The 22,285-nt window shown below is 45.9% G+C and overlaps 1 pseudogene; it reads left to right on the plus strand.

The window, feature by feature from the left end:
* Window positions 1-12,761: 12,761 nt before the first annotated feature.
* On the plus strand, window positions 12,762-22,085 carry LOC129013879 (RWD domain-containing protein 1-like; annotated as a pseudogene).
* The last annotated feature ends 200 nt before the right edge of the window (window positions 22,086-22,285 follow it).

The raw sequence follows: 22,285 nt of genomic DNA on the forward strand, positions 1-22,285 counted from the left end.
TGGGGAAACTTCTGTGGCAGTTTTAAAACATGGCTGCAAGATTTTGGCCTCGAGATGAATTCTGTGTCCCTGTCCCTTGAATCTGGTTGGTCTTATGACTGCTATGCCCAATACAGTATGTTGGAGGTGATGCTATGTATCATCTTAGGCTGTCATAAAAGGCCATGCAACTTCTGCCTTGTTCATTGGGAACACTCACACTTGAACCCCCGATACCATGTAAAAAGTCCAACTGTCCTGAGACCACCAGGCTAGAGAGGCCACAAGTAGGCACTTCAGTCGACAGTCCCAGCTGAGCCCACTCTTCAGCCAGCCCAGCCAGCCCAGCCCAACTCTTCAAGTCACCTCCAGCCATTAGAGTCACCCCAGCTGAGGCCCAGGCCTCACAGAGCAGGGAAGACACACCCTGCAGTGTCCTATCCAAATTCCCAAGCCATGGAATCTGGAAACATAGATGGTCGTTTTATGCCACTGTGTTTCAGAGCAGGAGATAATTAGAACACTGTCCTTGACTCCTCTGGGAAAACTTCAGTGCTTCTTCCTTTATTTGTTTTTTTCCCCGAGTTCCTCCTGCATTGCTCCTGCAGAGCCCTGGCCACACTGGGCTGTGATCATCTCACGACATGCCTATTGCCCAGATAGACTATGAAGCCCTGGGGAAACAGGGGGCCAGAGGCTGTTTCTCACAAGACAGAGGGGCTCCTCTAGGCTGGAGATCACACGGAAGCCCACAGCAAGGCTGACCTGAATGAAGTCGCTGAGGTAAATGACAGCTGCAGGCTCCTCCCATCAGTATCAACCGTGGACAGCATCAGCCCAGAGACTGGAGAGGGACTGAGCCTACACGAGGACCAAATGGCCTCCACCAGGCAGAGAGAAGAGCTCTGGGGCCAGGAGACAGGCCCGAAACACTTGCCTGGGAGACTCAGAAAGAGAGGTGCAACCTGCACCACTGGGTAGTGGATCTGGCAACTTACTGAGACCACCTTGTTCTTGGGGGACAGGAATCAGGGAGCTGAGCAGAGTCCCAGATGTGCAAACAGAAGTTCATCTGCCAGAGAACCCAGAGGAGCAGGAGGCTGAAGCTGAGAGGGCGTTTCCCTTTCTTCTTAAGAAAATTGTTCAGAATTGATGAAAATAGCTGGGAAAGCATTTGTGGAAATGTTAATAGCAGGGGAAGTTAACCCAACTTGAATTCTCTGCCTTGAGTTAGGAGGGAAGACAGCATGCCAAGCAAACATGGATCTGGATTTCAGGGCAGAAGCATCCACAGATGCACAGCCCAGCTCCCAGGCCCAACAGTGGGACTCCGGTACAGCCTGAGGCTTTTGTAGAGAGGTCAGTGTTCTTGTCTGAGCCTCTAGTAACCCTGCGAGGTTTCGGTATGAGGAGCAGGAATTAAGATACTGAAACAAAAGGAAGAAATGGACTCGCATTTGTTGAGCCCACCATGTGCTAAATGCTTTATAGTCATTGACAAATTTAAACCTCATAACAATCTTCTAAATATGTAGTAAAGTCCCACTTGACAGCAGAGAAGACTGAGGCTCTGAGAGTTGTAGTAGAGTTGGGGCAGTCTGATTTGAGACCCCCTAAGGGACAAGGGAGGTGACATGGAAGGTCAGAGCCCCTCAGGCTTGTGCCTCTGTGACCCTTAGTGGCCGGGTGTCCCTGTCTGCACAGTGAGAGGGCTGGACTCATGATCTCATACAGATCTGGGCTGAATCCCACCTCTGTCATTGTAGGGCAGTGTGACCTTGGGCAAGTTAGTTATACTTCCCGTGCCTCATACGGTTTACCAGGATTGATTGTCAACGACAAGAGCTGGCCTTTCTACTTCTTCCACCATCCATCTTCTTTATGGAGTTGCACAACTTGTCAGTCGAGGGCAGAGCCCAGGAGCCCACATCTTCCTCCCTTGTGGGCACCCAGGGCTTTGGCCAGTGGCACCCAGTGTGTGCTGTTCCCCAGAGGGTGAAGCAGCAGCCCTTTCAGACACACGCTGGCAGGCACCACGGCTCCGGGATGCCAGCTGAGGCCTTCCAGCTGGCAGCTTCCTAAGTGGCCACAGATGTGGTGTGAGATCCCATAGCAAGCCAGTTGCCGATGAGAGGAAAACATCCTCCCCACTCCAGTGTCCTCTGCCTTCTCTCAGGGCTGTGCTTCATCCAAGGAGGATTTGAAGAGGATACTTGTGAAAAGCATGCACAGAAAAAGTTGGTATGCTGTCTTCGGGGGTATAATTACAGGAGATGTGTGGGGAGATTTTGCTGGCATTTCGTTTCCAGGAGGATGTTTTCCGGTGAAAAAATATAATGGCTTTGCCTTTACCAATATACTAAATATGAATGTCAGGCAAGTGTCTTGTTTCAAATAGGCAACATACACTCATGCCAAAGGGCACCCTATATAATCTAGATCTCCTTCCCAGTCTCCAACTCCTAGAGACAAGCACCATGACTATTTCTTATGTGGCCTCTGGGACGTACTCTGTGCGTTTATTAAACATATTTTCCTGGACACTATTATGGTCACGTGCAATTCACTCCTCACCCTCTTCCTTCTCTTCTCTGTATCCTGGGAGGCTATGCCCTTACAGGCTATTATTTCCCAAAGTCCTGGGTCAGCTGATAGGTGTATTTGGTTTCTCAGCTCTTGTATCACTTACTGAACCAATTTCCTGAATTAAATGATCTCTGTGTGAAAAACCTTGAGTGGTTTCTGTTTTTCTATTTGGACTGAGTGTTTCCCTCTTTGTTAAACCTCTTGGTTCACTGAAAATCTTAACAAATTCACATATATCTTTTCTTTATTTTTCACCCAAATGGTGGCATGTTACAATTGGTATTATCTGTGTCTTCCTTTTTTCGCTCGCCGTTATGCCTTGGGAGTTTTGTTTTTGTTTTTTTGTTGTTTTTTTTTTCATATCAGTATATAGAAAGGTGCCTCTTTTATTTTTAATGTTTACCCAGGATATGGTTTATTCAACCAGAACCTCATTGATCAACCTCTAGGGTGTTTCCAGGTTTTTGCTATTATAAAGAATTTCTGGGGAATATGTGAATATTCTTGTACATATGTCACTTCACCCACATGGAGGTTTAGCTGTAGGGTAAATACCTAGAAGTGGAAATGCTGAGTAGATACATTTATGGCGTTGATAGAGATTGCCAACTCATGGTCCCAAGAGCAATGTTTGAGTGGATGCAGGCCCAGCTGAGAGAATTTTGGGGGGCAGGACTGTGAGTATCCCGAGGGCAGGGACTGTGTTCTTTTGCTCACTAGTGCGTCCCCAGTGCCTCACCTGGTGGTGGGAGATTCTCAATAAATATCTGTTGAATGAAATTTAAAAGTGGAGCGAGGCCATGGCCAAGGTCAGGTCAGCACCCTCCTGGCTCTGCCACTGACCGGCTGAATAGCCTTGAACCAAGTCCCTCAGAATCCATGATCTCAGAGCCCTCTCGAGCTCTGACTACCTGAAATTGAGGGCTTCCAAACCAGGCAGACCATCTGAATCATTGACAGAACTTTAAAAACGACAGACTCTGGACTGCGTTCAGGAATTTAGCTACAATAACTCTGCAGTAGAAGCCTTCAGTGGACTCTGTGAGCCACCACCCAGACCCTCCCGTAGGAATGAATGACTTTCTCCCCAGCTACTGGGCGTGCTGCTGGCGGGAAGCCCTCAGCTAGCTGGCCGTCCTCTTTGAGAGGTGCCTCAGCTGGAGACAGCGGCCTTGCCCAAGGTCAGATCCCTTCCCTGAGGTAACTGCATCTAACGACTGATGAACGTGGGGCATAAAGGCCTGGCCCCCTCACCCCAACTTAGAGCAACTCTGAAGGAGCATCCCATCTTCAGAGCTCCCCGTAGGGTCAGCTGAGGCCTCTCTTGAGACTGTCCAATCCTGCTTTCCATACCTCCCTTCCACAAGTGTAGATCCTCACAACACTGACAAACCCTCGGAACTCTGAACTCTAAACTCCATCTCAGGGTCTGCTTCCCAGAGAGCCTGGCCTCTGACAGGGCCCTAGAATCTGTAATTTTAAAAAATGTTTTTCTTTTTTGTTTTTGAGACAGGTTCTCACTCTTACTCAGACTGGAGTGCAGTGGCGTGGTCATAGCTCACCTCAAACTCCCGGTATCAAGAGATCCTCCCGCCTCAGCCTCCTGAGTAGCTGGGACTATTGGCATGTACTATCATGCCCCGCTAGTTTAAAGAAAAAAGAAATTGTAGAGATAGGGGTAGAGGCGTGTCTCTCTATGTTGCCCAGGCTGGTCCCATATTCCTGGGCTCAAATAATCTTCCCATCTCAGCCTCCCAGAGTGCTGGGATTACAGGCATGGGCCACCGTGCCCTACCTAGAAAGTGTTTTTTCTTTTCTTTTTTTTCTTTTTTTCTTTTTTCTTTTTTCTTTTTTTTTTTTTTTTTGAGTGCAGTGGCACGATCTCGGCTCACTGCAACCTCTGCCTCCTGGGTTCAAGCAATTCTCCTGCCTCAGCCTCCAGAGTAGTTGGAATTACAGGCACCCGCCACCACACCTGGCTTATTTCTGTATTTTTAGTAAAGATGGGATTTCACCATGTTGGCCAGGCTGGTCTCGAACTCCTGAGCTCAGGTGATCTGCCTTCCTCGGCCTCCCAAAATGCTGGGATAACAGGCATGAGCCACTGTGCCCGCTGAAAGTGTATTTTAAACCAGACATTATCCTCCTAAGTGATATAACCCCTAGCCTCCTGCCTTCTGTAAAGTTACTTTGTATGCACAAGTTCTTCACATTTTTACTTTCTTGGTGCCATGGACCCCTGCTCAGAATAATGTTTTTAAATACATTTTTAAAAATACATACTGAGGCTGGGTATGGTGGCTCACACCTATAGTCCCAACAACTTGGGAGGCTGAGGCAGGAGGATCGTTAAGCACAGGAGTTCCAGACCAGCCTGGGCAACATAGTGAGACCCAGTCTCTACAAAATAATTTAAAAATTAGCCGGGCGTGGTAGCACATAACCATGGTCCCAGCTACTTGGGAGGCTGAGGTGGGAGGATCACCTGGGCCTGGGAGGTCAAGGCTCCAGTGAACCAAGATCGTACCACTGCACTCCAGCCTGGGTGACAGAATGAGATCCTTTCAAAAAAAAAAAAAAAAAAAAAAACCCCAAGCAAAAACAGAATTACAAAGGCAACCAATTATATTGAGATTTGGTTATCAAAATTTTTTTTAATTGGAAATAGAAATATATTAACCCATCAATTAAGATCCAGCAGTGGGCCAGGCACGGTGGCTTATGCCTGTAATCCCAGCACTTTGGGAATCTGAGACGGGTGGATCACTTGAGGTCAGGAGTTTGAGACCAGCCTGGCCAACATGGTGAAACTCCGTCTCTACTAAAAATACAAAAAATTAGCCGGACATGGTGGCACGTGCCTGTAATCCCAGTTACTCAGGAGACTGAAGCAGGAGAATCGCTTGAACCCAGGAGGCAGAGGTTGCAGCGAGCTGAGATCATACCACTGCACTCCAGGTTGGGTGACAGAGAGAGATTCCATCTCAAAAAAAAAAAAAAAAAAAAAAAAAATCCAGCAGGGCAGTGTGTCTAATAACTACCATAATTTTGAAGTAGTGAAGAGCGTAAACCATATCTCAAGATACCTGTAGCCATTGTGATGTGATATGAAAATATCAGTGAATTCTGTGGGACAGAATGCCAAGTGCTGCTAAAACTGCTGGAACTCGTTGTCTGCATTCACAATGGAAGGAAATGTTGATATTCAGTTAGAGGGTAGGGAAAATAGAGATGTCCTTTTTTATTATGACTCATCCCAGTCCACAGACCTTCTGAATTCCGTCTGTGATCCCCTGCTCCACTGCATGCCCTCTCCAGTGGGTTCCTTGGTCTGGTGAGTGTTTTCATCATACATCTCCAGATGGGCTTTATCTCCTGCCAGCAAGGGAGTGTAAGATTTTCCAGCAAAGGATGGGTGAGATGTCTGGGGCCCTTCGGTGGCAAAAGGCAGGGAACGCTGAGCCTAGGGCATTGCTGAGCTGCACGGCAGAACCCACGTGCCTGCCTTGGCCAACCCTAGGCTCCCAGTTAGAGCACCTTTTCAGTTACACCAAAACAAGGTGCCAAATTGTTTTCCAGGTCCTCTAAGGAGGTTGTCTCTTCCTCCTGTCAGTGTGGGTTGAGCTTTCTCTGCCTTTGATCCTGATGCTTCATGAAAAGCCAGAGGGCTTGTGTCCTGGTGGGACATCCCTCAGTCAGGACCCACAGCAAGGTTACAAGCCTGTTCAATTAGGGATAAAATCCATTCAAAGTACGTTAACTCCGTCACTTCTTTGAATAAGTAACTGTGGATCATCTGCTCCACAGCCTGCACTGTGGAAGCAGAAGCAGTCAGGCTGAGGGGGCGTGGCATCTGCTGAGTGTCTCAGAGGCAGGATTAGAAGAACGTGAGAACCCTGAGGAGGGCAGGCAGAGGTATGGGAAGTGGGTAGCTTTCTTAAAGAGGATCTTCCTGAAGTCTGGGCTGCTGACAGCCCAGATGAAAGCCTTGCCCACTAAAATGCATGTCCCATTCCTCACCCCAGGGCCACCTTGCCCTGAGTGATGTCAAGAAAGGGACACTTCTGCATCCAACCGCGTCACCTACTAGCCAGGTGATGGCAAATCATTCATGTCTTTAACTTCAGTTTTCACATCTCTAAAATGGGACAATGATATCAAGTTGACCAGCCTCATGGGGTTGTTGAGGCCATATTGGGGATGCTTTGAGAGTTTGTAAACCCTAAGATCTGGTGAAACGAGTTCACATATAGAGGGGAGGATGTGGATGCAGATGGGAAATGAGGGCTGCTGTGTTCAGATGCGCAGGTTGTTCACTGTTCAAGGGAGTCTGGCTTTCCTACTCCACTTGCCAGATATCCCAGCTCCTACCCCACTTGCCAAGCCATTCACCCTGGCACGGGGCTGTGGAAGGCAGGACTTTTTCCACTGCACATAGTGTCCCTGTTCGCCCTTGCAAACCCTGGCCACATTCAGGCGCAGGGAGAAAAATGAACCTTCTGCCTGTTCTCTGACGGGCTTTTGTGGAGTTCTTAGATCATAATTACTTAATGGAGACATAATGCAGCAATCTTAACTAGTTTCTATTATCTATGAAAATAAACAGTAGATAGGTGTTTTTTTTTTCATTTTAATAACTTAATACAACAGTAAATAAAGCTGCAGCCTAGAAGGCAGACTGCTACTGAAGAGAGGTGGTGGTGACCTGACTGTGTGACAGGGAGACATTCATGTTGGCTTTACGGACCACCCACAGGTAGCTGCATCATCCAGAGCTGCCTCTAAATTCTCCCTCTTGTCTCCTGGAATTCCAATTTTATTGCTGTTTTCAGTATAAGACCCCTAGTTTTGGAGGTTTGCAAAACCTCCACTTGCTCTCTCTGATCCCCTACACTGAGAACACAGTGGGTCCTCCATGGCTCCAAGTGATGTGGAGTGGTGGGGGAGTGGTCAGCTCTCAGCAGGGGGTGATGCCTTGAATCCTGAGGCTGCAGAGAAGGGTAACTCTGGTAGGCTGAATAATGCCTCCCCAAATGTCCACCCGTTAATCTCCAGAAAGCGTGACTGTTACCTTAGGTGGCAAAAAGGACTTTGAAGGTGCGATTAGATTAAGGATCTTGAGATGAAGAGATTATCTTGGTTTATCTGGGTGAGCCCAGTGTGATCACAGGGTCCTTATAAGAAGGAGAGGGAGGAGATCAAAGTGGGTGGCTGGAGAAGGCCATGTGACCACGGAAGCAGAGACTGGAGTGATGTAGCCATGAGCCAAAGAACACTGGCAGCCACCGGGAGCTGGAAGAGGCAAGGAACAGACTCTCCCTTGGATCCTGCAGAAAAAAACAGCCTTGGCCACACCCTGATTTTAGCCTGGTAAGGCTTATTTCAGACTTCTGAACTCCAGAAATGTAAGATAATACATCTGTGTTGCAAGCTACTAAGTATATGGCCATTTGTTACAGCAGCCAAGGAAACTAATACAGTGATACACCTGGTATTGTATACCATGGCCTCTCATGATCCAAAAGGCCCAATGTGAAGCTGGTATGATTTCAGGAACACCCAGAGTACCGGTACACCAAATCTTCATCCCTGTGTCTGAAGTTCCATCATCAGAGCTAACAATAACAAAGGCTTTTTTTTTTTTTTTTTTTTTTTGAGATGGAGTATCACCATGTTGCCTTGGCTAGAGTGCAGTGACTATTCTCAAACACAATCATATCGTGCCACAGACTTGAACTCCTGGCTCAAGTAATCATCCCGCCGCAGCCTCCCAAGTAACTAGGATTAGAGGTGCATGCACTGTGCCAGGCAATAATGGCAAACATTTAACGAGTGCTTGTTTGTGATAACAAAAAAGCCTAGTAAAGGCTGTTGCCCTTTAGTAGAGAGGTTCTCAGCTCTGACTATTAATTAGAATTCTCTAAGAGTACTAAAAAAAACAGGCAGCAAAGTCCCATCCAGAAGTTTCTGGATCAGAATCCCAGAGGTAGAAACTGGGTTTCTGTATCTATCTTCGTTTTTTGAGAAAGGGTCTTCTTCTGTCACCCAGGCTGTAGTGCAGTGGCATGATCGTGGTTCACTGCGGCCTTAACCTCCCAGGCTCAAGCAATCCCCCTGCTTTGGCCTCCTGAGTACCTGGGACCACAGGTGTGTGCCACCATGCCTGGCTAATTTTTTTATTTTTATTTTCTGTAGAGACAGGTTTTTGCCATGTTGCCCAGGCTGATCTCAAACTCCTGGGCTCAAGTGATCTGCCTGCTTTGGCCTCCCAAAATGCTGGGACTCTATATCATTTAAGTGCCCCACAGATGATTTTAATGTGCCCAAAGTTGTGTCAAAGCATAATTTTCAAAAATTTAAAAGACATAACCCTTATACAAACATACAGTGAACACAAGTGAAAGATTTTTTTAACTCATGAATGAGGGAACCCAGCAGAATGGCAAAGCTGGTTCAAAGGAAGATATTAGAAATTGAAGTATGGTCAGTGAAAAAAGAATGCTGGCTACTTAAGATGGCTAAGTAAGAATGCTGGTTACTTAAGATAGCTAAGTAACATACAAAACTGGTTAATGTCCTTCAGGACAACCAAATCATAACCTTCAGGGTGATTCTTTCTGAACTATATAAAAAGTAATTGCAACCTCAATTTTCTACAGATAACATCAATTTTTACAAAGTCTGGGCACTAATTCAGACATACTCTAAGGAGACTTTTAAAGGGCACGTAATACTCCTTTTGCTTTATTTCCTAGTTTTGGATAATTTCTCTGCATTAGGGCAAGTGGTGGTCCCTGTTAAAATGCAGGTTCTCCTGGATCAGAAATGCTTCCTACTGATTTTAGGAGTCCATTCATGCCTTTATTAGTCCGATAGACATTCCTAGAGCACCTACTGAGCACATGGCCCTCGGGGGCTATGGTGATGAAAAGGACACTGCTGCTGCCCTCACATGTGGTACCTAGGAGAAGGGCACAGACACAGATAATCCACACATGAGCCAGCAGGTCTGTACAAAGTGAAGTGCCCTGGGATTTAACAGAGGAGGAAAAAAAAATCTATGGAAGGGGAAGGTGCCAGTGGACCTGGGCTTAAAAGGATGGTAAGATTTCTTTCTTTCCTTTTTTTTTTTTTTTTTTTTTTTTGAGATAGCATCTCACTCTGTTGCCCAGGCTGGAGTGCAGTGGCGCAATCTCAGTTCACTACAACCTCCACCTCCTGGGTTCAAGCAATTCTTCTGCTTCAGCCTCCTGAGTAGTTGGGATTACAGGTGCACACCACCAAACATGGCTAATTTTTGTGTTTTTAGTAGAGACAGAGTTTTGCCATGTTGGCTGGGCTGGTCTCAAACTCCTGACCTCAAGTCATCCGCCTGCCTCAGCCTCCCAAAGTGCTGGGATTACAGGTGTGAGCCACCATGCCTGTCCAGGATGGTAAGATTTCAATACAATGTGGGAATGAAAAGCACTCTAGCGGGGAAGGCATGGGCAAAGCCTCGGAGGCAGGAAAGCAGCAAACATGTTTAGAGAAATGGTGAGCAGCCTAACTTGATGATGCAAAGAGCTTGCTTAGCGAGAGAATGAGGTAGGACAAATAGTCAAAAATGGGATCCCAGAATAGCTTGAATGCCAAGCTAAGGGATCTGGACTTTATCCAGTTGAAAACCAACAACTATTGCTGGTTTGGGGACACAGAGGGGCATGTTTAGCTTGTGGAAAAGGGACTGGATGGGCCTACAGGGCATGGAGGGAAGAGTCCCCATGCCCCATGACAAGAGCTTTGAACATCTCTGGGTGCAACCTGACTTTCATTTGGATCCTGCCTTTCTCTCACCTGAATAGAAGCCCTTCAGGTTTATCCCCTTGGAAATGCACTGCAAGTTTTAAGACCAGCAGAGGCAGGGGTGGAGAAGGGCCTGTGCCATGTTGCCTTAGGGTGTTTGGGAAGAGAGGCCCCCTTCCTCTCAGGCTTCCAAGTGCTGGACCAGGTCCCAGAGAGGCCATCGCCCTATCAGGCCTTCTCCCTCTCCCTCATGTAGGAGGCACTGCTTTGCCAGCCCCGCCCCTCAGACACTCCTAGCCAAGCCATCCTGGGGCAGAGCGTGGGATCTGAGAATGCCAATCTTGGAGTCAGGTCAAACAGAGTTCAATTTTTTCTTTTTTTGAGACACAGTCTTGGTATATTGCCCAGGCTGGAGGGCAGTGGCGCGATCTTGGCTCACTGCAACCTCTGCCTCCCATGTTCAAGCAATTCTCCTGCCTCACCCGCCCGAGTAGCTGGGATTACAGGCATGCACCACCACACCCAGCTAATTTTTGTATTTTTAGTGGAGACAGGGTTTCACCATATTGGCCAGGCTGGTCTCGAACTCCTGACCTCAAGTGATCCCCCCAACCTTGGGCTCCCAAAGTGCTGGGATTACAGGCATGAGCCACCATACCCAGCCCAGAATTCAAATTTTGTCTCCAGCACTTAATTTTATTTTTTATTTTTTGGAGACAGGGTCTTGCTCTGTCACCCAGGCTGCAGTGCAGTGGTGCACACTCCTGGGCTCAAGCAATCCTCCTGCCTCAGCCTCCTATAGCTGGGACTACAGGCAGATGCCATCACACCTGTGTGTATGTGTGTGTGTGTATATATGTATATATATATATATTTTAGAGATGGGATCTCACTATTTTGCCCAGGCTAGTCTCAAACTCCTGGGTTCAAGTGGTCTTCCCACCTCAGTCTCCCAAAATGTTGGAATTACAGATGTGAGCCACCATGCCCGACCTCTGCACTTTCTTGCCATGTAACTCAGCAGCCTGAGCCTCCAATTTCTCAGATGTAAAACAGAGATAATAATAGTGCCTCCCTCCTCATGTTGACACGGGAGCACGTGCAGTAATGCCTGAGAACACCAACACTAAGCCTGGCCCACAGTGTGTGCGCAGGCATGGGGCTGGGGGTGTCAGCAATAAGCCCCACCTGCTTTTTGGAAGCTTTTTTGCCTTGGTAGATTTTGGAGAGGAAGAAATCTTGGGAAGAAGGACACCTGGGTTTTGGTCTTTTGGCAGGGAAGGAATCCAGTGTTTCACCTTGGGCAAGTCCCTGCCCTTGAGGGGACTTCAACTTCCTCCTTTGTGAAATGTTGAGGCATAGGTGGGTGATGTGGGCTAGGCAGAAGATCTGTGGGCCTTTCCAGCCCCAGGGTTCATTTTATTCATGTCTGCATGCCTCTGTCCCCTCAGTGAGTGTTTACTGAGCCCCTACTATTGTCAGGCCTTGTGCTGGGCAATGGGACACAGCCAAGAACAAGGAGGACACCATCTTTACCCACGAGGGCCAAGGCTACCTCCCAGGTCCCACTATGCTCTCATTTTCAGAGCCACTGGGAAGGCCTGGTGTGGGCACCTTATGCGGGTTCTCAGGGAATGAGCATTCAACTCGGTGCCAGGCCAGCACCAGATGCTGAGGCTGCACAGTGTCCTGCCCTTGAGGGCACACAGTTGGGTGGGGAGGGGGGTACACAGTTGTATGGGAATGTGGAGGAGAGAACCACACCTCCATTTGGATGGGTCAGGAAAGACTTCACAGAACAGAGCCCTGTAATGGGTGGTTTTCCAGTATAAAAGGGAGAGGGCGTTCCAGGCAGAAGTAACAGCAGACACAGGGCCTGGAGGTGTTCCCTGCACGGGAGGAGCTGGAGACTGGTAAATAGAGAGGTAGGCGGAGAACCCTGAATGGCCCATGCTGTGGAATTTGGACTTTATCCTGCAGACTATGAGGATAGAGATATTTAAGAAGGGGTGTCAGGTGACCCTATTTACACTAGAGGATGGTCACTCTGGCTGAAGTGTGGAGGATGGGTTGGCTGAGGCAGGAATAGAGGCAGGGCAGCTGGTGCCCACACAGGAGAAACGAGAGGAACACAGGGGGCCCTGGCGGCAGCAGGAATGGGAGGAGGGATCGTGTGAGGTGGAAGGCCAGGGCTTGGTGGTGGGTTGGATATGGGCCAGGGGAGTCTGAGACGCCTCCAGGATGCTGGCTAGAGCACAGGGAGGTTGGCGGTGCTGGTCACTGAGGTAGGGAAGAGGAAGTGGAGCAGGGCCGGGCAGAGGCCTGGAGATGACATGGATGTTTGCAACAGGGAATCTCAGGAGGAGAGGCCCTGCAGGCATCTGGCTACCTGGGCCTGAAGAGGAGCAGGGGAGATGAGTTTTGTGGGAGTTGACAGCGGCCAGGTGAGAAGGGAACACAGGCATAAAGGACTGAGTGCAGGGAGGCCATTTGAATGAGAAAACAGAGGACTGAGGCAGAACTCCAAGGGCCACCACCGCTTTAAAAATCTATTTTCTTGGCTGGGTGCAGTGGCTCATGCCTGCAATCACAGCACTTTGGGAGGCCGAGGTGGGCGGATCTCTTGAGGTCAGGAGTTTGAGACCAGCCTGGCCAACATGGTGAAACCCCATCTCCACTAAAAATACAAAAATTAGCTGGGTGTGGTGGCGCTCACCTGTAATTCCAGCTACTCAAGAGGATGAGGTGGGAGGATCGCTTGAACCCAGGAGGCAAAAGCTGAATTGAGCCAAGATCCTGCCACTGCCCTCAAGCCTGGGCAACAGAGCAAGACTCCATCATCATCATCATCATTATAATAATAATATGTTTTCTTCTGATTGTTCTGATTGTAAGAGTAATATATGCTCATTGCAAAAAATTGTGTCCAGCTTTTTGGCATCACTCCTTGTTGGCAAAGATATTGTTTATTCATTCAATACACTCATTTTTTCATTTTTATTTATTTTTTATTATACTTTAAGTTCTAGGGTACATGTGCACCACGTGCAGGTTTGTTGCACATGTATACATGTGCCATGTTGGTTTGCTGCACCCATTAACTCATCATTTACATTAGGTATATCTCCTAATGCTATCCCTCCCTGCTCCCCCTACCCCATGACAGGCCCCGGTGTGTGATGTTCCCCTTCCTGGGTCCATGTGTTCTCATTGTTCAATTCCCACCTATAAGTGAGAACATGCAGTGTTTGGTTTTCTCTCCTTGCAATAGTTTGCTCAGAATGATGGTTTCCAGCTTCATCCATGTCCCTACAAAGACATGAACTCATCCTTTTTTATGGCTGCATAGTATTCCATGATGTATATGTGCCACATTTTCTTAATCCAGTCATCATTGATGGACATTTGGGTTGGTTCCAAGTCTTTGCTATTGTGAATAGTGCTGCAGTAAACATACATGTGCATGTGTCTTTATAGCAGCATGATTTATAATCCTTTGGGTATATACCCAGGAACGGGATGGCTGGGTCAAATGGTATTTCTAGTTCTAGAACCTTGAGGAATCGCCACACTGTCTTCCACAATGGTTGAACTAGTTTACAGTCCCACCAACAGTGCAAAAGTGTTCCTATTTCCCCACATCCTCTCCAGCACCTATTGTTTCCTGACTTTTTAATGATCGCCATTCTAACGGGTGTGAGATGGTATCTCATTGTGGTTTTGATTTGCATTTCTCTGATGGCCAGTGATGATGAACATTTTTTCATGTGTCTGTGGGCTGCATAAATGTCTTCTTTTGAGAAGTGTCTGTTCATATCCTTTGCCCACTTTTTGATGGGGTTCTTTGGTTTTTTCTTGTAAATTTGTTTAAGTTCTTTGTAGATTCTGGATATTAGCACTTTGTCAGATGTGTAGATTGTAAAAATTTTCTCCCATTCTGTAGGTTGCCTGTTCACTCTGATGGTAGTTTCTTTTGCTGTGCAGAAGCTCTTTAGTTTAACTATATTCCATTTGCCAATTTTGGCTTTTGTTGCCATTGCTTTTGGTGTTTTAGTTATGAAGTCCTTGCCCAGTCCTATGTATGTCCTGAATGGTATTGCCTAGGTTTTCTTCTAGGGTTTTTATGGTTTTAGGTCTAACATTGAAGTCTTTAATCCATCTTGAATTAATTTTTGTATAAGGTGTAACAAAAGGATCCAGTTTCAGCTTTCTACATGTGGCTAGCCAGTTTTCCCAGCACCATTTATTAAATAGGGAATCCTTTCCCCATTTCTTGTTTTTGTCAGGTTTGTCAAAGATCAGATGGTTGTAGATGTGTGGTATTATTTCTGAGGGCTCTGTTCTGTTCCATTGGTCTATATCTCTGTTTTGGTAGCAGTATCATGCTGTTATGGTTACTGTAGCCTTGTAGTATGGTTTGAAGTCAGGTAGCATGATGCCTCCAGCTTTGTTCTTTTGGCTTAGGATTGTCTTGGCAATTCAGACTCTTTTTTTGGTTCCATATGAACTTTAAAGTAGTTTTTTCCAATTCTGTGAAGAAAGTCATTGGTAGCTTGATGGGGATGGCACTGAATCTATAAATTACCTTGGGCAGTATGGCCATTTTCACGATACTGATTCTTCCTATCCACGAGCATGGAATGTTCTTCCATTTGTTTGTGTCCTCTTTTATTTCGTTGAGCAGTGGTTTGTAGTTCTCCTTGAAGAGGTCTTTCACATCCTTTGTAAGTTGGATTCCTAGGTATTTTATTCTCTTTGAAGCAATTGTGAATAGGAGTTCACTCATGACTTGGCTCTCTGTTTGTCTGTTATTGGTGTATAGGAATGCTTGTGATTTTTACACATTGATTTTGTATCCCGAGACTTTGCTGAAGCTGCTTATCAGCTTCAGGAGATTTTGGGCTGAGACGATGGGGTTTTCTAAATATACAATCATGTCATCTGCAAACAGGGACAATTTGACTTCCTCTTTTCCTAATTGAATACCCTTTGTTTCTTTCTCCTGATTGATTGCCCTGGCCAGAACTTCCGACACTATGTTGAATAGGAGTGGTGAGAGAGGGCATCCCTGTCTTGTGCCAGTTTTCAAAGGGAATGCTTCCAGTTTTTGCCGATTCAGTATGATATTGGCTGTGGGTTTGTCATAAATAGCTCTTATTATTTTGAGATATGTCCCATCAAAACCTAGTTTATTGAGAGTTTTTAGCATGAAGGGCTGTTGAATTTTGTCGAAGGTCTTTTCTGCATCTATCGAGATAATCATGTGGTTTTTGTGTTTGGTTCTGTTTATATGCTGGATTACGTTTATTGATTTGCGTATGTTGAACCAGCCTTGCATCCCAGGGATGAAGCCAACTTGATCATGGTGGATAAGCTTTTTGATGTGTTGCTGGATTCAGTTTGCCAGTATTTTATTGAGGATTTTTGCATCGATGTTCATTAGGGATATTGGTCTAAAATTCTCTTTTTTTGTTGTGTCTCTGCCAGGCTTTGGTATCAGGATGATGCTGGCTTCATAAAATGAGTTAAGGAGGATTCCCTCTTTTTCTATTGATTGGAATAGTTTCAGAAGGAATGGTACCAGCTTCTCTTTATACCTCTGGTAGAATTCAGCTGTGAATCCATCTGGTCCTGGACTTTTTTTGGTTGGTAGGCTCTTAATTATTGCCTCAATTTCAGGGCCTGTTATTGGTCTATTTAGGGATTCAACTTCTTCCTGGTTTAGTCTTGGGAGGGTGTATGTGTCGAGGAATTTATCCATTTCTTCTAGATTTTCTAGTTTATTTGTATAGAGGTGTTTATAGTATTCTCTGATGGTAGTTTGTATTTCTGTAGGATCAGTGGTGATATCCCCTTTATCATTTTTTATTGCATCTATTTGATTCTTCTCTCTTTTCTTCTTTATTAGTCTTGCTAGCAGTCTATCAATTTTGTTGATCTTTTCAAAAAACCGGCTCCTGGATTCATTGATTTTTTGAAGGGTTTTTTTGTGTCTCTATCTCCTTCAGTTCTGCTCTGATCTTAGTTATTTCTTGCCTTCTGCTAGCATTTGAATGTGTTTGCTCTTGCTTCTCTAGTTCTATTAATTGTGATGTTAGGGTGTCAATTTTGGATTTTCCTGCTTTCTCTTGTGGGCATTTAGTGCTATAAATTTCCCTCTACACACTACTTTAAATATGTCCCAGAGATTCTGGTATGTTGTGTCTTTGTTCTCATTGGTTTCAAAGAACATCTTTATTTATGCCTTCATTTTGTTATGTACCCAGTAGTCATTCAGGAGCAGGTTGTTCAGTTTCCATGTAGTTGAGTGGTTTTGAGTGAGTTTCTTAATCCTGAGCTCTAGTTTGATTGCACTGTGGTCTGAGAGACAGTTCTTTATAATTTCTGTTCTTTTATATTTGCTGAGGAGTGCTTTACTTCCAATTATGTGGTCAATTTTGGAATAAGTGTGATGTAGTGCTGAGAAGAATGTATATTCTGTTGATTTGGGGTGGAGAGTTCTGTAGATGTCTATTAGGTCCACTTGGTGCAGAGCTGAGTTCAATTCCTGGATATCCTTGTTAACTTTCTGTCTCGTTGATCTGTCTAATGTTGACAGTGGGGTGTTAAAGTCTCCCATTATCATTATGTGGGAGTCTAAGTCTCTTTGTAGGTTTCTAAGGGCTTGCTTTATGAATCTGGGTGCTCCTGTATTGGGTGCATATATATTTAGGATAGTTAGCTCTTCTTGTTAAATTGATCCCTTTACCATTATGTAATGGCCTTCTTTGTCTCTTCTGATCTTTGTTGGTTTAAAGTCTGTTTTATCAGAGACTAGGATTGCAACCCCTGCTTTTTCTTTGTTTTCCATTTGCTTGGTAGATCTTCCTCCATCCCTTTATTTTGAGCCTATGTGTGTCCCTGCATGTGAGATGGGTCTCCTGAATACAGCACACTGATGGGTCTTGACTCTTTATCCAATTTGCCAGTCTGTGTCTTTTAATTGGAGCATTTAGCCCACTTATATTTAAGGTTAATATTGTTATGTGTGAATTTGATCCTGTCATTATGATGTTAGCTGGTTATTTTGCTCATTAGTTGATGCAGTTTCTTCCTAGCATCGATGGTCTTTACAATTTGGCATGTTTTTACAGTGGCTGGTACCAGTTGTTCGTTTCCATGTTTAGTGCTTCCTTCAGGAGCTCTTGTAAGGCAGGCCTCCTGGTGACAAAATCTCTCAGCATTTGTTTGTCTGTAAAGGATTTTATTTCTCCACTTATGAAGCTTAGTTTGGCTGGATATGAAATTCTGGGTTGAAAATTCTTTTCCTTAAGAATGTTGAATATTGGCTCCTACTCTCTTCTGGCTTGTAGAGTTTCTGCCGAGAGATCCGCTGTTAGTCTGATGGGCTTCCCTTTGTGGGTAACCCGACCTTTCTCTCTGGCTGCACTTAGCATTTTTTCCTTCATTTCAACTTTGCTGAATCTGACAATTATGTGTCTTGGAGTTGCTCTTATCTTTGTGGTGTTCTCTGTATTTCCTGAATTTGAATGTTGGCTTGCCTTGCTAGGTTGGGGAAGTACTCCTGGATAATATCCTGAAGAATGTTTTCCAACTTGGTTCCATTCTCCCCGTCACTTTCAGGTACACCAATCAGACGTAGATTTGGTTTTTTCACCTAGTCCCATATTTCTTGGAGGCTTTATTCATTTCTTTTTACTCTTTTTTCTCTAAACTTCTCTTCTCACGTCATTTCATTCGTTTGATCTTCAATCACTGATACCCTTTCTTCCACTTGATCAAATTGGCTACTGAAGTTCGTGCATGCATCATGTAGTTCTCGTGCCATGGTTTTCAGCTCCATCAGGTCATGTAAAGTCTTCTCTACGCTGTTTATTCTAGTTAGCCATTCATCTAATCTTTTTTCAAGGTTTTTAGCTTCTTTGCGATGGGTTTGAACATCCTCCTTTAGCTCAGAGAAGTTTGTTATTACCGATCATCTGAAGCCTTTTTCTCTCTACCCGTCGAAATCATTCTCCATCCAGCTTTGTTCCGTTGCTGGCAAGGAGCTGTGTTCCTTTGGAGGAGAAGAGGCACTCTGATTTTTAGAATTTTCAGCTTTTCTGCTCTGGTTTCTCCCCATCTTTGTGGTTTTATCTACCTTTGGTCTTTGATGGTGGTGACGTACAGATGGGGTTTTGGTGTGGGTGTCCTTTCTGTTTGTTAGTTTTCCTTCTAACAGTCAGGACCCTCAGCTACAGGTCTGTTGGAGTTTGCTGGAGGTCCACTCTAGACCCTGTTTGCTGGGTATCACCAGCGGAGGCTGCAGAACAGCAAATATTGCAGAATGGCAAATGTTGCTGCCTGATTCTTCCTCTGGAAGCTTTGTCTCAGAGGGGCTCCCAGCTGTATGAGGTGTCAGTCAGCCCCTACTGGGAGGTGTCTCCCAGTTAGGCTACTCGGGGGTCAGGGACCCACTTGGGGAGGCAGTCTGTCTGTTCTCCGATCTCAAACTGCATGCTGGGAGAACCACTACTCTCTTCAAAGTTGTCAGACAGGGATGTTTAAATCTGCAGTAGTTTCTGCTGCCTTTTTTTCAGCTATGCCCTGCCCCCAGAGGTGGAGTCTACAGAGGCAGGCAGGCCTCCTTGAGCTGTGGTGGGCTCCAACCAGTTCAAGCTTCCCAGCCACTTTGTTTACCTACTCAAGCCTCAGCAATGGTGGACGCCCCTCCCCCAGCCTCGCTGCCGCCTTGCATTTCGATCTCAGACTGCTGTGCTAGCAGTGAGCAAGGTTCCGTGGGCGTGGGAACCTCTAAGCCAGGCACGGGATATGATCTCCTGGTGTGCCGTTTGCTAAGACCGTTGGAAAAGCGCAGTATTAGGGTGGGAGTGTCCTGATTTTCCAGGTACCATCTGTCATGGCTTCCCTTGGCTAGGAAAGGGAATGCCCCAATCCCTTGCACTTCCCGGGTGAGGGGATGCCCTGCCCTGCTTCGGGTCACGCTCGGTGCACTGCACGCACTATCCTGCACCCACTGTCCGACAAGCCCTAGTGAGATGAACCCGGTACCTCAGTTGGAAATGCAGAAATCACCCGTCTTCTGCATCGCTCACACTGGGAGCTGTAGACTGGAGCTGTTCCTATTTGGCTATCCTTTTTTTTTTTTAATTTTTATTTTATCTTTAGAGATGAGGTCTCGCTTTGTTGCCCAGGCTAGTCTCGAACTCCTGGGCTCAAGCAACCCTCCCACCCTGGCCTCCCAAAGTGCTGGGACTACAGGAGTGAGGCTGAGTGGCAGGATGGCTTGAACCCAGGAGGTAGAGGCTGCACTAAGCTGTGATTGTGCCACTACACTCCAGCCTGGGCAACAGAGTGAGGTTTTGTCTCAAAAAAAATAATAAAGAAAAAAAAAGAAAATCCACCGAGCTTCACCATTACTGTGACATCTGAGGCTGGAGAAAATGATGAAACTGTCCAGACTACCCTCAAGTTTACAGACAAGGAGAAATACCCAAATAAAGCTTGCCTTTATGAAGTATTCTCAGAAAATCTAGAAGATAAAGTCTCAGACATTTAAAAATTCTTAGCATTACAGGCTGAAGAAAATCTTGGTATGGTGATGATCTTTAGTGACAGCTGTGCAAGAAAAATTAAATGAAATAGATCAGATTAAAGAAAACTAGAAGAGAAGAAAAAAAGAAACAAAAAATCCAAATAAGTTGAAAAGCAATTATTCCATGGTATTCCTGTTATAATTGAGAATGTCTTAAACTGGAAGGCTGAGTTTGCTGCAGAAGGCTTGGAAATTAAAAAGAAATGGATGGAAGAAGAACAAGCAGGAAAAAATAAATTAAGTGGGAAACAGCTACTTGAAACAGATCCAAATCTTGACACATCTGATATCCAGTTCTTGGAGGATGCTGGAAACAACGTGGAGGTAATTGAGTCTTTGTTCCAGGAAATGGATGACCTGGAGCTGGGGGATGAGGAGGATGATCCACACTCCAAACTTGCTGACCCACAGAGTGACTCCACTGACCAGAGGACTGTCCCCATCTGTAGAGAAGCTCAACTGCCACAGCATCCTGGCTATGCTCAGAGGGTTTTGATTTTCCTTTCCTTTTCTCCAAGAAGAAGTAATTATAAGGAGAATTTTTTTTTTTTTTTTTTTTTTTTTTTTTTGAGACAGGGTCTCGCTCTGTCACCCAGGCTGGAGTGCAGTGATGTGATCATAGTTCACTGCAGCCTCAACTTCCTGGGCTCATGTGAGCCTTCCAAGTAGCTGGGACTACAAGTGTGCACTACCACATCTGGTTAATATCTAAAATTCCTTGTAGAGACAAGGTCTGTCTATGGCTGGTCTCGAACTCCTGGTCTCAAGCAATCCTCTGACCTCAGCCTCCCAAAGCGCTGTTATTACAGGCATGAGCCACCACGCCAAGCTGAGAATACTCTTCTGATAGCTTTCATTGTTGAACTTAATAAACTGACTTAAAATTTCAAATCAGAGAAGAAGAAAGAATGTATGAAATGATCACTCTAGGGAATGGTAAGCAGATTTCCTAAGGCAGTTTGAGGTTCATTTGGCAGTGTTGAGTGCCTAGTTGAGGTTTAGGGTCATAAACTTGAAGTGTGATAGTTGGGGGTGGAGCGTCTCTGGGAAGAAAAAGGCGGAAATACTTCCCTTCTAGTTGGGTTCCTCTGCATTTGGAGGCCTGCCTTGATTCTTCTTTGACTGAGAGGATCTTCAGCTGTGGTCCTTTGGCTCCTTGGATGCTTCTTGGTGGTGAGGGGCCACCAGGGAGTAGGGTAGCATGGGAATATAGGAATGGGACAGAGCTGGGACTACCAGGAATTCAGAAGAGCAGCTGGTAGCAACACACCAGATAGCTATGGGGAGAGATATTGGTGATGGGACAAGGGGATGGGTGAATCTGAGGTGTTGGCCTTGGATATTGGCATTGGGTTGGTGATGATGGAGTGGAGACAATATGATATTGGTATTGGACTGTTGTTGGCTTTGGGGTATTGAGGAGCCAAGGATTGTCATGGATGCTCAGAGCATGGGGCAACCCTGAGGGAGCCCAAGAAGGGCTGCCACCATGAGGGACAACTAAAATAAAGTGGTTGGAAAGATCAGTAGAATGAAGCTCAGCCAAATCTGTAGAGACAGAACAGATCAATGGCCAGCTAATTTTTAAAAAAAATTTCTTTTGTAGAGGCAAGGATCTCACCCCATTGCCCAGGCTGCTCTCAAACTCCTAGGCTTGAGCGATCCTCCTACCTCGGCTTTCCAAAGTGCTGGGATTACAGGCATGAGCTATTGCACCTGGCCAAGTGGATTTTCTGATAATACTTAGCACGACCTCGTCAAGTGAAGCACTACTGAAGGAGAATGTGGTATGATGAGAGTCCATTTGTATTTTGGAAGACTAGTTGTTAGCAGAGTTGGATCAAGGTGCAATCAAGCCAGTTAATGACACTTTCAGACTCCTCTTCACTCATCCCCTGAACATCCTTATAGCACGGATGTACTGCTGGTGAGAGAACGTGAGCAGGACTGGAGCTATGCAGTGGTAGCTGAGAGACACCTGTCTGTGAAGGAGACAGGGTAGATGGACTCCCTAGCCTTCAACTCACTGCTCTGCTCTTTGCCGTAATCTGTCATTGTAGCCCTCACTGCTGTCCGTGGATCGCCCAGACCCCCAGGCATCCTGCAGCAGCCGAGACTGTGGCTGCGCCAGGAGAGTGGGTAGCGGCCAGGTCAGGCCTCCATTCTCTTTTCTTGAAACTTCAATATCTTCTCCCTGCCCCAACACAGACACCCTTAACCGATGACCTCAGCATCTCCCCTGCCTATTCCACTATCGCACTGTATTTAAACCTACAGCCCCACCTTCCTTCCTGCCACATGAGATGAAATGTCTGTCCTGACTTCCGTCTCAGGTCAGCCCCA

The sequence above is a fragment of the Pongo pygmaeus genome, chromosome 16 (assembly GCF_028885625.2).
Source record: "Pongo pygmaeus isolate AG05252 chromosome 16, NHGRI_mPonPyg2-v2.0_pri, whole genome shotgun sequence".
Lineage (NCBI taxonomy): Eukaryota > Metazoa > Chordata > Mammalia > Primates > Hominidae > Pongo > Pongo pygmaeus.